We start from the raw sequence: 15,948 nt of genomic DNA, 5'->3' as shown, positions 1-15,948 counted from the left end.
GAGACTGGAAATCAGCTCTGGGCACGGCTGTCCGCTCACCCTATGCCTCGGGTGGGTGCGGGGTGCGGGGGATGGGAGCGGGGGGAGGAGGTGGCAAGGCCTGGGTGCCAGAGCGGTGCTTTGGGACTGGGCGGACCGGGGCCCAGCTCCCCGGAAGGGTGGGAGCCTCGAGTCTTGTTCAAGACCCCGGCCACCCGAGGCAAGCCTTTGGAATGTGCCGTCAGTCTCCAGATTTGGGGGTGGGTGCCCTCACGCAGGTCCAGCCTTAGGTAACTCGGGGCGAAGGGGCCCGGTCGCTGAACCTCCCGGCCTCTGGACCTCCATTGGCGGGTCTCCTGCCAGCAGCAGGTGAGGGACTCGTCAAACCAAAGAAAGGTCCCCTCCCTACCCTGATGAGCCTCAGTTTCCTCAGCTGCTAAATGGGAACAACCACTGATCAGGGGTTCAGAGGGGACTCTGTGGAGGTTAGGGGCGGGGTGGATGCGCCAATTCGGGTGAAGCTCGAAGGTGTGATGCGCTGAGTGAAAGAAGCCAGGCCCAGAAGGACAAATGCTGGAGGCTTCCACTCGTGCGAGGTTCCTAGCATGGGCTAACCCCTAGACGCAGGAAGTAGAACCGAGGTGACACAGGGCTGGGGGCAGGAGGGGCAGAGATGTCTTGTTTCGTGGGTGCCGAATCTCTGCTCAGGATGATAAAACGTGTTCTGGAGATGGGTAGTAGTAATGTGTGCGCAGCAGTGTGAACATACTTAGTGCCCCTGACCTGGGACACTTAGAAATGGTTAAAATGATACATTATCTGTTTTGTATATTTTACAGCAACAATCAAAAAGGCAGAAAAAGGCTGCTTGTGCGGGTCAGTTGGTTAAGCGGTCCACTCTTGATTTCCGCTCAGGCCATGGGGGTCGGGCCTGTGTCAGGCTCCACGCTCAGCGGGGAGCCTGCTTGGGGCCTCTGTCTCACCCTCTGCCTCCTCCACCCGCTCTCTCTTTCTCTCAAATAAATAAATAAATCTTAAAAATAGAAAAGACAGGAGAGCACCTTCGGATGAAACTGAGTGGGGTCCCTGGGGCTGCTGTGGGCGTGGGGAGGAAGAAAAGAGTATAGACGGTTCTGAAAAGAACGGATGGGGTTGAAAGCAGAACCACATTCCCCAATAATCCCGAATTGTCTAAGCATTTTCTCTTTATAAGGTTTTATATAATTTTTACACCTGGGTTTTGTGCTAGCGGTTGCTTAGTATTACTTCATAAGCATGTTCTCATATCTCCCTAAACTCTTTCTATAAAATAGCGCTGCAATCGCCGTCAACATTCTATCCAATCCATCATTCACTTGATCAATCCCAAGTGCCGGATGTTTCAGATCCTCCCAATTCTTCATGTTATAAACAACACTGTGGTCAACATCTTTGTGATAAATCTGTGTACACCCTGATTATTTCCCTGGGGAAGATTTTGAGCAGTAAGTGTCCTCGGGTCTAACAATAGAGCCCTCTTAGAGGTTGCCACAGGGTGGCAGGTTGGTTCCCAGAAAAGGCTGTACGTCTGGGCTCTCCATCAGCGCCCAGTCCACCTGCTGTGTCCAGCACTGCTGATTCCACATGGGAAAAAGGGTGTCTTGACTCCCTGTGCGTCACTCCCAAGAGAGGCGTTGTCGGTCGTGGAGCTTGGTAGGTAGCGACCGTGCAGGTGGGAATCACGAAGAGCGAGCAGATGTGAGAACCGGACCCCGAGCAGAATCGCAGCCAGCCCTCCAGCCCCGCTACCCAAGAGTCACTTTTTGCCAGGGTGGCTTGTGCTTCCCAAGGAGGCAAGGGGGGCAGATTCCTCAGGGGTGTGGAAGCCGGGGAGGCACGGATTTGGAGAGTGGGCACGGCCACCGCTGCCCTCGGCTCTGTGGGAGGTGAGGGTGCGACCCCACCAGGGATGGGATGAGGCGCCCCACCACCGTGGTCTCTACTTCCAGCTGGCTCTGGACCTCCCTCTGCCACTGGCCTCCAGGGGACCTCAGCCACATTTCTGAACCTCAGTGTGTCTGTTTCCCCATCAGTAGTGGGGGCTGATCATGCTTTTTGGGGGGGGTGGCGTGTGGCGAGGGGTACACGCTCGGGTGTCAGAGCTCCAGGCCTGGCCCAGCGTGGCTGAGCAGCACAGAACGTGCCGGCCCCGGGCTCTCCGTCTGCCACTCACAGGACAAGCAGGCCTTCCTCCTGCGGCGGGGCGGGGAGGCCCGTTGTCCCCGTCCTCAGCCCCAGGGCCTTCTGGATGGCGTTTGCAGTGCCCGCAGGCCGGAGGGCCTCTTGGACACGGCAGCTGGCGCTCCGGGGAGCCCTGCTTCCGCCCCCTTCCTTGTCCCTCAGCAACAGACCCTTCCTTTGTGCTCGTGACCCCTGGAGCTCACCCAGCCCCCAAATGTCAGCTCTGCAGAGTCCCCACCGCGTTTGAGGCCTTTGCTTTCTTGGTGATCATTTTTAGCAAGTTAGACCGTCCTCTTAATATATTCAGCAGACATCTGATAATTGTGATAACCCTGATGGGTGGTGAGCCGGGCAAATTAGCCAAAAGATGATTGATTTTTTTTATGCGCAATTTTATCTTCAACCTTTCCTAGCAACGTGCAATACCAGAGTAATAATTTCTTCTCCCAGGTATTTGCCGGTATGGAGACTGCACATCTATTTACGGTTGCCTGGAAGCCTCATAATTACAATACAGCCCAAGTGCCCATTTTCTTTCCTTGACTACAAATAGGGATCAATCGAATTTTAAATGACTGCTCCGGGGCTCGCTCCCGATCGTGACCTTTGTAAATGATTAGAGCTCACCACTGTTGCTGTCTGCCCAGAAAGAGGGAATGGGCAGGGCTTTCTAACTGGCATTTAATCTGGATGTGGGCCAAAGATATTCCAGGTGAAAACCGGCCAGGAGCTGCCTGTAGAGAAAGGTCGAGTGGACTTTCTCTGTGCCCTCGGGGACACTTCCTGTGTGTCCCCCAACCCCCTCGCCTTTGTCTGAGTCCCTGGCTGGCTGGCTGCTTGCTCGGGAGCCTGTTGGCAGAGGCGCCCTCAGCACCCACCCCGGGGCTCCATTCAGCGCAGCCCTGGAAGTTTGAGACCTGCAGATAAAAATTCTTCTTTGTCAGAAAGGAGGGGTTTTTTTTTGTTTTGTTTTTTGTTTTTCCCCTTTCTTTCTTTTAGCCACTGAATTTGGTCTCAAATGCTAAGCTTTCTGAGTGTGAAGCCCAAGAAAGCCCCGGGGTAAAGCTTTCTTCCAGAGGAGGCTGGGACAGGCCTTGCCTGGGGCTTCCCTGTAGTTCCCGCCCAGAGGAGCCTCAGAGCCCACCGGGTGGCTGAATCAGAGGGCCACGGTGTGTGTTTAAGCCACCCCGGGGCCCTTGGTCCTGCAGCTTGAGGGCAGCCACAGAGCCCTCCCCAGGACCTCAGGCCTCCCGCATTTCAGGGGTGAGCGGTTAGCAAGGCTGTTCCCACCTGCCCCCTTGGTGGTAGCAAAGGGTGGTGGGGACGGTGAGAAGGTGTCCCATTTGGGGCCCACCCACCTCAGTTTCTTGAAGCCCTGCTGTTAGAAATGACCTTTGTCTGTGGTCAGGGAGCTGTCACTGAAATGACTCTTGTCGGCCTTTCCAGAGTCTCACTCTAGGCACCAGCAACAGGGCTCCTTCTGGGCAGTGGTCTTCCGGCTGGCTGCTACTAATGCTGTCTTGGGTTTTCTTGAGAATCGCTTTGCCCAGGCTTGGTGCCCACTGGTTCTCTCTCACACCCTCCTTCCCTTCTCCAGCCAGGCCAGTGTCACTGGGGCTGACCCTTTGCCCCAGGACACCCCATCACCGCCTGCCCTCCTACCCCGTCCACCTCCGTCCAGCCTCACCTCTGTGCCATCCTCCCTGAGCCCTCCTGAGCAGGGATGACACCTGCTGCGGACTCAGAACGTGGCCTGTCCGCGTCCTGAGCACCTGAGTGCGGCTCCTCACCATCCACTCCTCTACTACCAACCCGTGAAAGCTCCCCTTGGCTCCTAGACACCTGAGGTCCCAGGAACAGCGGATGAAACCTGGCGAGGGGATTGGCCAACTTGTGCTGGCGGGCCGGGCGCGACCCCTGGTTGGCCTGCTCCTGTCTCTGCGGCCCAGCTGCTAACAGAGCTCCCAGGGGTGGAAGTCATCATCAAGAATTTCAGATTTAAATCACATGAAAAGTCTGAAGCAAACCACAGTTGTGGCCTGCTGTGGAAGTCTCTGGAAGGTGCGTGCGGAGGCAAGGCCCCACGAGGACACATGTGTCGGGAGTCACCCAGTAATTTAGGAAGGGAATCGAGAGGACAGCCTTCTCCCTTTGCCACAGAGGCAGACACAGAAGCGGGCACCACCGAAGCCCAAAGAACCACACAACATCGTCAGCCAGTAGCTCCTGGAAAGCCACAAGCTGGACTTACCTGAGCTCTTTCTCCGGGTGGAGAGGTGCGCACTGGCCCGGGTGGCCACGCGGTTCCTTGCACGTCCCACGCGCAGGCATTTGGCTGGGCCTTTGCCACACCACGAAAACCAAATGCCCTGTGTTTCTTGTGTCCCCTCTCTCTATCTGTAGAACACGAGGGTGTCATCTCCGAGGTTAGGCCTTTCCAGTTGTCACAGTCGGGTTTATAAAGTGTGGATTCGAGTCCCAAGCAAGTGATTTAATTCCCAAACACCAGGTCAGCCCGGAAGCAGGACAAGGGTGTCACACGCTGTCTGGATAGGCTCTAAAATGCCTCCCCAGCCCGAGCAGCAGATCCGAACCCAGAGCCAGAATCCTGGCATCGTCCGGCCTCAGGGATGCGCGCGGTTCGAGCCCATGAACTGACCTGGCTGTGAAGTTAGCTCCGCACCTTGATTCGGGGGGCAACGTCGTTCACTCCCTGAAGAGCCGCGACTTTGCTGACTTCAGATTAGTTTGTTTTCCCACTGTTAACAGGTGTACATGGAAGTGTTTTCCAAGATGCTTACATTAGTGTCATGTTTTGTGGATGATGTACAACAGTGGGATTTGGGTGAGAACCTTTAGCGCAAAATCTCCTGCTCCCGGTGATGAGAGGAGTGCGTGGTCGTCCCACTGAGGTATGATAATTGATCCCGCCACGGGCACATGGTAGCTCTTGTGTCTCACCTTTGCCTTGGCACATAGGGTATTAGTCATTACTCTGATCAGGATAGTGGCCTGCGTGTTTAAAGTGTGTAACTGGCACTTTTTTGAAGCCATCACCGTTCAGCCTCCGCGGTAATGTCATTTTTTGGCGGGGTTCTGCTGATGCTACAGACACCCCAAAACCCCAAGTGAAGAAACCGAGGAGTCTGCTCGGGTGTAATCCCCGCTTCTGGTATCTTCTGGGACCGTCAGCAAGCTGGGTCTGTAAATGATGGGTACTCGACTGGGAGTCGGTTGGTTCCTAAATTCTTTTCTTGACTCCTTATGTTAAGAAAGGAAAAAGCACTGCCTACGCTCCCCCAAGATGCTGGAACAATTGATTTTTTGAGTCAAGTAAATCTAATCTCCTGTCCAGACCACCCGGCATGGGCAAAACCAGCAAAGCAGATGGCTTTCGCAAATGAGAATTTAGCCACGACGGGAGGAGCAAGCAGACAGCCTTATTTCCCGCTGTGTGTTCCATGAAACACAGGAGTAGGTGAAAGGGAGAGGGGGCTCCAGATTAAAGGGTTTCGTCGTCAAGGAAGTTTGAGAAGCACTGGGCCAGGCCGCGGGAGTCAGGGTTCTTTACTAACTGGCGGTCTCACCTACCAATGCAGCAGGCTCCCGCTGCCAAAACCCTCCAGTGGCTTCCTGCTGCATTCAGGGTAGACCCCAGCCCGCCTGCCCCGGCCCTGCCTGCCCCGGTCCGCTCTCCTCGGAACCGAAGGCTCCAGCCACCCTGGCTTCTTCCAGTCCTTGGAACCCCTCGAGCCCTTGCCTGCCTCAGGGCCTTTGCACTTGCGGTTTTCCCTGCCCGCAGACTTCTTCCCCCTACTTTCACGGCAGTCTTCTCCTCGTCATTGGGATCGCAGCTTAAAACCACCTCGTGAGAAGTGCTCTTCCCAAGCACCAGCTCTTGTCCCAGCCCCCGGCCCCTGTCACTTTATTTGTAATGTAAACATAATGACCGCTAACATGTATTATTATTTTTTTAATGACACCCCTTGCTTTATGATCTCTCCCTGCCTGGACGGTGGCGTGGTCTGTCTCATTCACGCTGCCCTCCTAGGTTCAGAACCATGCCTGTGACCTGGAAGGCTCTAGAAATACTTGGGCAACAGCGTGAACGGTGGGCACATGTGTGTTAGGGCCATGGGGTGCGGGCTGATGAAACCCTTGAATGTGTGAGGTGTTTGGGAAATGGATTAGAATCCGAGGGTTCAGAGCCTCAAGCCGTTCTGCAAGCCTCGCCTCTTGACGCCAGGCCTGGGATCTCAGGGGTGGGTGTGCGTGTCGGGTTCCCCTTTGGGCACCTGGTCCTGCTGCTTGTGCTGCAGGCAGAGTCCTCTCTGGGTGACCGGGTCTTGTCTGGTGCTGTCCCTGGGGTGGCCCCCCACTCCCTGTGCTGCCCCCCTGCCTGTAGGCATGAGCTCCTGCTCCGCCCATGTGGCCCAAGGGGTTTAGGAACGCGTGTCCTCGTGAGGGTCTGCAGGTCCAGCAGAGCGGGCCGGGGAGGGACGCTGGCTTGGCTGCTTCTGCTCCACCGGGAGTCCCCGGTTTTCCCGAGCTGCGGTATCACCAGGCCTGGAAATTCTTCCCTTCCAAGGCCTCCCCTGTGGCCGCCGCGCTGTGTCAGCAGCGTTGATGGGAGGGCAACAGAGGTGCGGCAGTCCTAGGCTTCCTGGCCACGGAGGGTGGGCGGTAAAATGATAGCAACCTCCCGGCCCGAGCCAAGGCCCCGGCCCTGTCAGGTAAGGGGGCCTCAGAGGGTTGGCCTCCCACCCCATTTGGAGGATGCCAGCCTGCCTCCTGGGCTCCCCCCCCAACCCCTGCACATCAGCAGGGACCTCTGCCCATCGTGCCCCCCCACCGTCCTCTGTGCTGCCCCTCTGGCCTCCTGGTTCCTTCCCCTTCTAGACTTCCAGAGTCATCGTTCACAGTCCCGCATGGCCAGTCTTCTTCTTTCTCCTCATTTCTTACCCTCCATGCCAAGGTCCAAGGCTTCTGGTGGCCATTCCCTCATCTATCTCTCTGTCACCTGTCTTGCGTCGCTGAGCCCTGCGTGGCAGCCAGAGAAGGGGTGCTGTGTCACAGTCGGACTGTACTGTGGGTCTGCAGAGGCAAGTTTCTAGTCACACTCTCTAGAAGCATGGTTTTTTTTTTTTTTTTTTTCAGTTTACAACCACCAGGCTGTACAACAGGAACACGGGCAGTGCCAGCAAATCCGTGAAGGAGACCCAATCTGTCTCTATGGTGTGAGAGCAGCTTCTTCAGCTCGTGAGGGATGTCGCTGATGCAAGGGTTGGTTGGCCGAAGGCCCTGGCAGGACACAGCGGAAGATGTGAAATGTGAACCTCCTGATTCATGGACAGAAGCATCTTTCAGGACAGTCGCCAGTGCCAAGTGAAGGGAGAGGGACGCCAAAATCGCTTGTGGTCACCTGTGGTGTTTGCTCTCTGTCTCTCTGGGGGCCATGGGGGTTTGTCTTCGGAGACTGAGCTCTGACACAGATGGCGATTAATGGTGACTTTGACAGAGGGTCTGTCGGAAATGAGAGCCAGGCTGCAGGGTCATGGGGGGGTGGGGTGGCTGTCACAGAACCAGCAGAGGCTCCTGTCAGGCACATGAGCCTCCCTGACAGAGGCCCCCCTGCCGAAGCTGGATTCACAATAATAAATTACAAACCACCATGACGGAGAGTCTGTTGCAATAAATGGGAGAACTGGCATTCCAAGAACCGGAAATCCCGGGACAGTGAGAAAGGGATTCTCGATGGTGTTTAAAATATGTAGGGGGGGATCCCTGGGTGGCTCAGTGATTTGGTGCCTGCCTTCGGCCCAGGGCATGACCCTGGAGTCCTGGGATCGAGTCCCACATCGGGTTCCCTGCATGGGGCCTGCTTCTCCCTCTGCCTGTGTCTCTGCCTCTCTCTCTCCGTGTCTCTCATGAATAAATAGATAAAATCTTCAAAAATAAATAAATAAATAAATAAATAAATAAATAAATAAATAAATAAAATAAAATAAGTAGGGATGGGTGAGTATGGGTCACGACTTCTTTGTATGTTTGAAACCAAACCAATTCGAACATCTACAAAGGAGAATCGAAAGAGGAAGGCAGTCAACAGAGTCCATGAAAAAAAAAAAAAAAACATGACAAGAGTCTTAATTAGAAATTAGAGCCTACACCTACTGACACCCAGCCCTTTCCTGCTGTCCCCTCTTCTTCTTGGTAATCCACGCTGTGGGAGGCCAATTTGTAATCCGGGTCAGCAATCCGGGCGCCAGGCGATCGCCTTCGTAACTCCTCAAACAACATGGCACATGTCTTGTCAGACAAACGTAGGACTTAATTTCTCAGGCGTAGACAGACCAGGTATGAATTTCCATTTGTCACTCAGAGGACAGTAAATGGATATGTAGGATTTCATATTCATTTCTTCTACTCTGTAGCAGCCAGACACTTAACTTCCCCGGAATGCTATCCATAAACAGAAGTTGCTCGTTGCCATGGATTTCTGCTCTCAAGTTGAGTTTTTTTTTTTCTTTGCCTTTTCCAACACTTGAGCAAAGCCAGTCTAGCTGAGAAAATAAGTGAGTTATTTTTAGTTCTTTGAATGGTTTTTGCATGAACTCTTTCCTTCCTTTGGTCCGGGGCCCGCTGGACCGTCATAGAAATTTTAATACTAAGGTGAGAAAGGGGGAAGGGTCTTTGCTGGGCCACTTAACCTGTGTGTCTGCTCCTGTGTCCAGCTCGAACTCTGGGCTCTCTCAGTGGACGGGAAGCCCTTGCTGTCGTTTACTGTGCCCCTGCAAGGAGCACGTTGCTTTCCAGACATCCCGGAGGTACCTTGGGCTTAGCACATTTAAACAGAAACTTCTGGGTTCTTTTCCTCTTGGTAGAGCCAGGAGCCCTGAGGTCCTCCCCCAAGCATCCTTCCCCCTGCCACTCCTCCCACCACTTCAGTTGTATTTCTCAGTATATTCCAGATGAAAGGAGTCGTGAAAAGATAGGGAGGAACCTTAGGTGCATATTTCTAAGTGAAAGAAGACAATCTGAAGAGGTTACGTACCGTATGATTCCAACGAGACCACATTTTGGAAAGGGCAGAAAGTACAGAGAAAGTGAGAAAAATCAGTGATTTTCAGGGGAGCGGGGACGGAGGAGAGGGCTAAGTAGCTGGAGCACAGGGATTTTAAGGGCCCTGAAACTCTCCTGTATGATTCTGTCATGGTGGATACACGTGAAAACCCACAGAATAATGCACAGCCCAAAGAATGAAGCCTACTGTATACTACGTAGCTTTTAATTAATAATAAAATATCCGGGATCCCTGGGTGGCGCAGCGGTTTGGCGCCTGCCTTTGGCCCAGGGCACGATCCTGCAGACCGGGGATTGAATCCCATGTCGGGCTCCCAGTGCATGGAGCCTGATTCTCCCTCTGCCTGTGTCTCTGCCTCTCTCTCTCTCTCTCTGTGTGTGACTATCATAAATAAATAAAATTTTAAAAAAGAAAAAAACTTTAAAAAAAAATAAAATATCCCCCAAAATAATTAATAATAAAATATCAATATTGGCTCATCAATTGTACAAATGTATCACAATAATGCAAGATGTTAAAAACAGGGGGAAATTGTGTGGGTTTAAGGGAGTCAATGAGAACGCTCAGTACTTTCTGCTTATTTTTTCTGTAAAGCAAAATGAAATTTATTAATTAAAAAATCTATACTTGATTCACATTTCCTTATTTTTTTTTTACCTAACATCCTTTCTTTCTTCTTCTTCTTCTTTTTTTTTTTTTTTTTTCTATTCCAGGATCCCATTCAGGATACCACATTATATTTAGTTGTTGTGTCTCCTTAGGCTCCACCTGCCTGTGACAATTTCTCTGACTTTCCTTGTTTTTTGATGACTTTAACAGATTCAAGGTCAGGTATTTTGTAAGTTGCCCCTTAATTGGAATTTGCCTGATGTTTTCCTCATGGTGAGACTTGTGGGTTTTGGAGAAGGAGACCGCAGAGGTCAGGTACCTCCTCGTCACATCCTATCAGAGGTACGTGCTATTCCCCTGACCTTGATCACCTGACAGAGGTAGTGTTTGTCAGTCTTACCCACGTAAAGTTACTCCCCCACCCTTTTCACACTGTACCTTTTGGGAGGAAGTCATGATGCTTAAGGAGTGGGCATCTATGCTCTAGTTCATTAGGGCAGGGTGTGTACATAAATTATTTTGAACTCTTTTGCATGGAGATGTGTCTATTTTACCCCCATTTAATATTTACATATTAAATTTAAATTAAATACATTTTAATTTAATTTAAATATTTAAATACTTAATTTAATTTAATCAATAATTTATTTATATTATATGGACTCACAAATATTTTTTATTACACTTTGAGTTATAATCCAATACTAAGTTCTTTATTTTGTTGATCAGATTGTTCCAGCTTTGCCAAGCTGTTGGTTGCTGTGTCCCTTTGACAAGACCTTCACAATTGTGCCTTTACGGGGCACCTTCTTTCTCTCTAGAGCCATAGGATGCTCCGTTCCATTTGTATACCCCAGTCCTAGGATCAGCCATTTCCCCAAAGAGCCCTAGTTCCTTTTTACCAGAGAATGACATTACAACCTAAGATCTGGGCAATGGGTGCATTCATTTCTAGGCCCTCTCAAATGGCAGAGCAAGAAAACAGATCTGCGTATACAACTTGTGTATCTACACATGTCTGTAAATACTTCCACATGTAGCCAGATGTATCTTTGTTAAGCTACATGCGGGTCATACTGATGTCTCCAACTTGAATGTATTACCCGTAGATCATTGCGACTCCCTGCCCTTGCTTATCTGTAAACTCCCACTCCAGTAGAGAGACACCTGGCCCCGATCATCCACTATCCATTTACTTAATTGTCCAATTCATACATAGCTGTTTTACAGTTGCTAACCCTTGGGCCGTGGGAAATGCCTTATCACCTAGAGTTCAGTACTTATGCACAGTTCCTTTTTCCCTCAGTCTTCAGGTTCTACTCATTTCCAGAGTTATGTAGGTCAGCACCCCCTTTGGTTGTTTCATACGTTTGTGATACGATTAAATTCTTTGGTCACCATCTGCATTCCATCCTGAGATTCTCCGGACTCCTAAGGGATTTTTTTTTTTTAATGTATACAAAGTAAGGTTCATTGTGCATGCCACGGCATTCTATGGGTTTGACATGTGCATCGTCTCATCCACCCACCATCACAGCATCATACAGAAGAGTTTCATTTCCTTTAAAAAAAAAAAATCACCTGTGTTTCACTTGGTTGAGTTTCTGTCCTCCCCAGGCCCCTGGCAACCATGGATCTCCTCACTGTCTTCGTGCTTTTGCCTTTTCCAACATGTCCTGTGGTTGGAATCATACACTATGTGGCCTTTTCAGACTGGCTTCTTTCATTCGGCCATATGCACTTAATATTCATTCACATTGCTACGTGTCTAGTAGCAATGTCTTTTTATCACGAAATAATGTTACATTGAATAGATCTACTACTGTTTGTCCTTTCACTTATTGGAGAACATCTTGGTTGCTTCCAGTTTGGAGTGACTGTGAATAAATCTACTATAAATATTCATGTACAGACTTTTTTTTGTGGACTTAAAGTTTTCAGTTTAATTGGATAAATACCTAGGAGCATGACTGCTGGGTGGAATGGTAAGACTATGTTTAGCTCTGGAAGAAACTGCCAAACCGCCTTCCCAAGTGGCTGCCCCAGCCTGCCTCCCCACCTGCAGCATGAGTTCCTGTTGCTCTGTATCTTCTTGCCAGCAATTGGTATTATCAGTTTTTTTTTTTTTTTTTTTTTTGGATTTTAACCATTCTGTTATGTGTGTAGTGGTGTCACTTTGTTACTTTAATTTGCATTTCCCAAGTAACTAATGGTTTTCTTTTCATAGGCTTATTTGCCATCTGTATGTCTCTTAGAGATATATATATTTTTAATTTTTAAATAATTTCAAACCAACAGAAAAGTGGCAAGGACAGTACAAAGAGCTTCATTATTCTTTAACAGTAGGAGGATAAGTTGCTGGCCTGATGCTGTGTCACTCCCTAGAACCTAAATGCGTATGTCCTACAAACAAGGACATTTTCCTATGGAAACACAGTGCACAGCTCAAATTGGGAAGTTAGCGTGGATCTCTCACTAGCATTCACTCCTCAGACCTCACTCAGATTTCACTGTTGATTTGATAGCCTCCCTTATCGCAGGAGGCTTGAGTCCAGAAACGTGCGGTGTGTTGAATTGTCAAGTCTCTCAGGCTCCTTTAATCTGGGGCTGCTCCTCACCCTTTCCTTCCCTTTCATGACCTTGATCCTTCCGAAGGTCACCAGCCAGTCATTTCCTTGGTAGACACTCCCTCAATCTGGTTCTACTGATGTCTCCTCACATGTAGATTCAAGTTTTGGGGCTTTTGGCCAGAATGTCACAGAAGGTGACACTGTGGTCTCCTAATTACATCTTTTCAAGCAGTGTCTAATCCCAATGTGTCCCATTACTGACAATGGTAACTTGACTCAAGTGTATCTATAACTGCCAAGCTTTTTTTTAAAAAAGATTTTATTTATTTATTCATGAGAGACACACAGAGAGAGAGAGAGAGAGAGGCAGAGACACAGGCAGAGGGAGAAGCAGGCTCCATGCAGGGAGCCCAACGTGGGACTCGATCCCGGGTCTCCAGTATCACGCCCTGGGCTGAAGGCGGCGCTAAACCGCTGAGCCACCCGGGTTGCTCTTTTTTTTTTTTTTTTCTTTTTTTTTTTTTAATTACAAAATCACTCTTTTCACTTTTGTAAAAACGAACATTTTGTGGGGAGGTGCTTTGACACTAAGTAAATATCTTGGTCCTCATCACACCTCTCTCTGCTGGCGACTCTTGGATGAATCAGTTACCATGGTGGCTGCAAGGTGATGATTTTTCTCACTCCGTCGCTCCTTGTCCACCTGGCTCCCCATCCCACTGTAGGGAAGCATTCTATGGTTCTCCATTTATTGACTTGGATCAGCATGGGCTTTATGGATTTCTGTTGCAGTCAATGGATTTTCACTGCCCCACCTTTGGCCAGTGGGAGCTCCTCCAATGTCCTCTGGTATATCCCAGTTATTGAACACATCCTTATTTCTGGTGCGACAAAGCATTCCAGGCTCATCTTACACTTTCCCTGCCCCCATTCAATTTGTGGAGGATGATTTTTAGAAAGTAAGGCCTGGACACCAGGGGAGCTCATGGCTTTTGGGGTGTCCCTGCTCCCGGGGTCTCTCAGTGCACACGGATAGGAAATACGTGAATGCATACACATACAGGCAAACCCGCGTCCATGTCTTTGTATACATACACCTACACTTACATCCGTGTTTATTTTCATATCTGTCTTTATGTATATTGAAGACCATGGATTGGGACTTTTGATAACGTGAATTTTCATCTAATCCTAAGACAATCCATACGAGTTTGCTAGGGCTGCCATAACAAATACCACAGACTAGGTGTCTTAAACAACAGAAATTTAATTTCTCACTGCTCTGGAGGCCGGAAGTCCAAGACCAAGGTGCCAACAGGGTTGGTTTCCTCTGACACCTCTCTCCTCTGCATGCAGATGGCCACCCTCTTGCTGTCTTTTCATGTGAGCATCCGTTTGTGCACCTGTGCCCCTGATGTCTCTCTATGTGTCCTCATCTCCTCTGCATAAGGACACCTGTCAGATTGGATTAGAGCCCGCCCTAATGGCCTCATTTTAACTTAATCACCCCCTTGAAAGACCCTTTCTTCAAATACAGCCATTCTTAGGTACTGCAGGCTTAGGGGTTTAACATATGAATTTGGGGGGAAGACACGACTCAGCCTATAACAGGTTGATTCTAATTTTTTCTTCCTTTCCGTATTGAAAACCCCCTTTCCTAACAGTGAGGAATCTGGCCCCCATATATTTACATATTAGCTCAGTACCTCTGGACCTACTGCTGCTTCTGCCCACACACAGAAGCCTTCCTCATCCTCCTTGGGGCCAAGCAACCCACACCGTGCATCCCCCACAGCCCTCCCCACTCCGTGCAGTCACTGCCTCATCCCATGAAGACTCCAGTTCCTCACTCTGGGCACTCCCTTGACGTGCTTTTGTTCCAGCCCTCCATGAGAGACCCCTGCCACGGTTCCCCAGCCCCGTCCCCATGTGCATCATCCTCATCTCACTGGGGCTCCAAAAACCCACAGAAGGCTTCAGGAACGCCCCTTTGCCCCACTGGGCTCTGGGGCTCCGTGCCAGGCTGCCGGTGCTCCCCAGTCCATGCCACAGCAGATGCTTATTTTTGCCTGGCCCCACCTGGTGACTTTCAGATGGAGGGAAAGAAGGCTGATTCCCAAGGGGTGTTGGGTCCTTCCAGATCCCAGGCTGAGGGCACTAGATCAACTGGGGCTCCTTATTGCAAATGACAGAAACCTACTCTGGCTAATGTAAGCAAAAGAAAGAATTATTATGAAAAAGACATGAGACAACACAAGAAATCAGATAAAAGCCAGCCGGCCACAGGTAGGCTGGGAAGCCAGGTGGTCTGAGGATATGGGGGTGTAGGAAGGATTTGGGGTTACTGCCATCAGAATGGTTGAGCACAGACTGTTTTCATTCCTGGATCTCTCCATTTGAAACTCAGATTCCTGGCAAAGGGCGGGGGGGTGGGGGTGATGTGTCCCACCAAACCCTAGGCCAAGGAGCAGGTCCTGGGGTTGACTTCCCAGGAAAGCCACAGGAACTAGGGAAGGCAGGGTCTTGAAGAAAAAGTGGGGCCTTGTTGCCCACTGCAGGGCAGGCCAAGAGCACCTGAGAATGAAAAGTTTAGAGTGACCTAAACAACAGAAATGTATTTTCTCACGGTTCTGGGGGATAGAAGTCCGAGATCAAAGAGTTAAGCTCCTTCTGACGGCTGAGAGGGGAAGGATGTGTTTCAGGTCCTTTGTCAGGTGCTTGTAGCCTGGGGCGTTCCTTAGCTGTAGAGGGTGTTCTCTCGAGGTCTTCATATCACCTTTCCCCTATGCGTGTCTGTCTTTGCATCCAAATCTCTCCTTTTTTTATAAAGACACGGTCATATTAGATTAGGGCCCACCATACTCAGTTAATCACCTCCTCTTAACTTAGCTAATTGCAATCTGCAGTGGACCCATTTTCAAGTACAGTCCCATTCTGAGGTGCCAGAGGTTAGAAGGGGGACACCATTCAACCCCTTAACAGTCTTTTGGGGACATGCAATCCAGAGTCTCCGGGAAGACTATGTTCCAGATAGTATCTTTTCCTTCCCCTGTGTATCTTGCCCTGTCCTGGAAGAAGCCCCAGTCCGGGCAAACTGGAAAACTCAAACCGCTTATCTTTCTAGTAAAAAGAAATCCACTCTGTTGGGAATTTCACCTGAATTCATGGCTACAAGTCATCCCAGTAGCAGAAAATAGATTAATGAAGAGGGTAGAGGACCCAGAAGCAGGTACTTATGCATATGGTCACTTGATTTTGACAAAAGAATGCCAAAGCCATCCAACGGGGAAAGAAGAGTCTCACAAATGGTGCTGGGATGATTGGGTATCTATGTAGGAAAAAAGAAATGAATCTCCACTCTGGTAGCCGTTAGGGTTTGATGAGAGAAGCAGAGTCACTGTGGGTGATACGGAACAAGGTTCTATTATAGGAATTCGGCCCTTCTGATTGTGAGCGCTGGTTAGTCTCTGTAAAGCTGTTGCTTTT

General features: G+C 50.1%; 1 long non-coding RNA gene across 2 annotated transcripts in view; it reads left to right on the top strand.

Annotated features, from left to right (window-relative positions):
- Nucleotides 1-11,791, top strand: part of LOC140597972 (uncharacterized) — a 206,043-nt gene extending 194,252 nt beyond the window's left edge. For both annotated transcript variants that reach the window (XR_012000069.1, XR_012000071.1), the window contains one exon: nucleotides 7,357-11,791. This is a non-coding gene — a long non-coding RNA (uncharacterized lncRNA). The remainder of the gene's footprint in view (nucleotides 1-7,356) is intronic.
- The last annotated feature ends 4,157 nt before the right edge of the window (nucleotides 11,792-15,948 follow it).

The sequence above is a fragment of the Vulpes vulpes genome, chromosome 1 (assembly GCF_048418805.1).
Source record: "Vulpes vulpes isolate BD-2025 chromosome 1, VulVul3, whole genome shotgun sequence".
Lineage (NCBI taxonomy): Eukaryota > Metazoa > Chordata > Mammalia > Carnivora > Canidae > Vulpes > Vulpes vulpes.
This window is presented reverse-complemented; position numbering and strand designations above follow the sequence as displayed.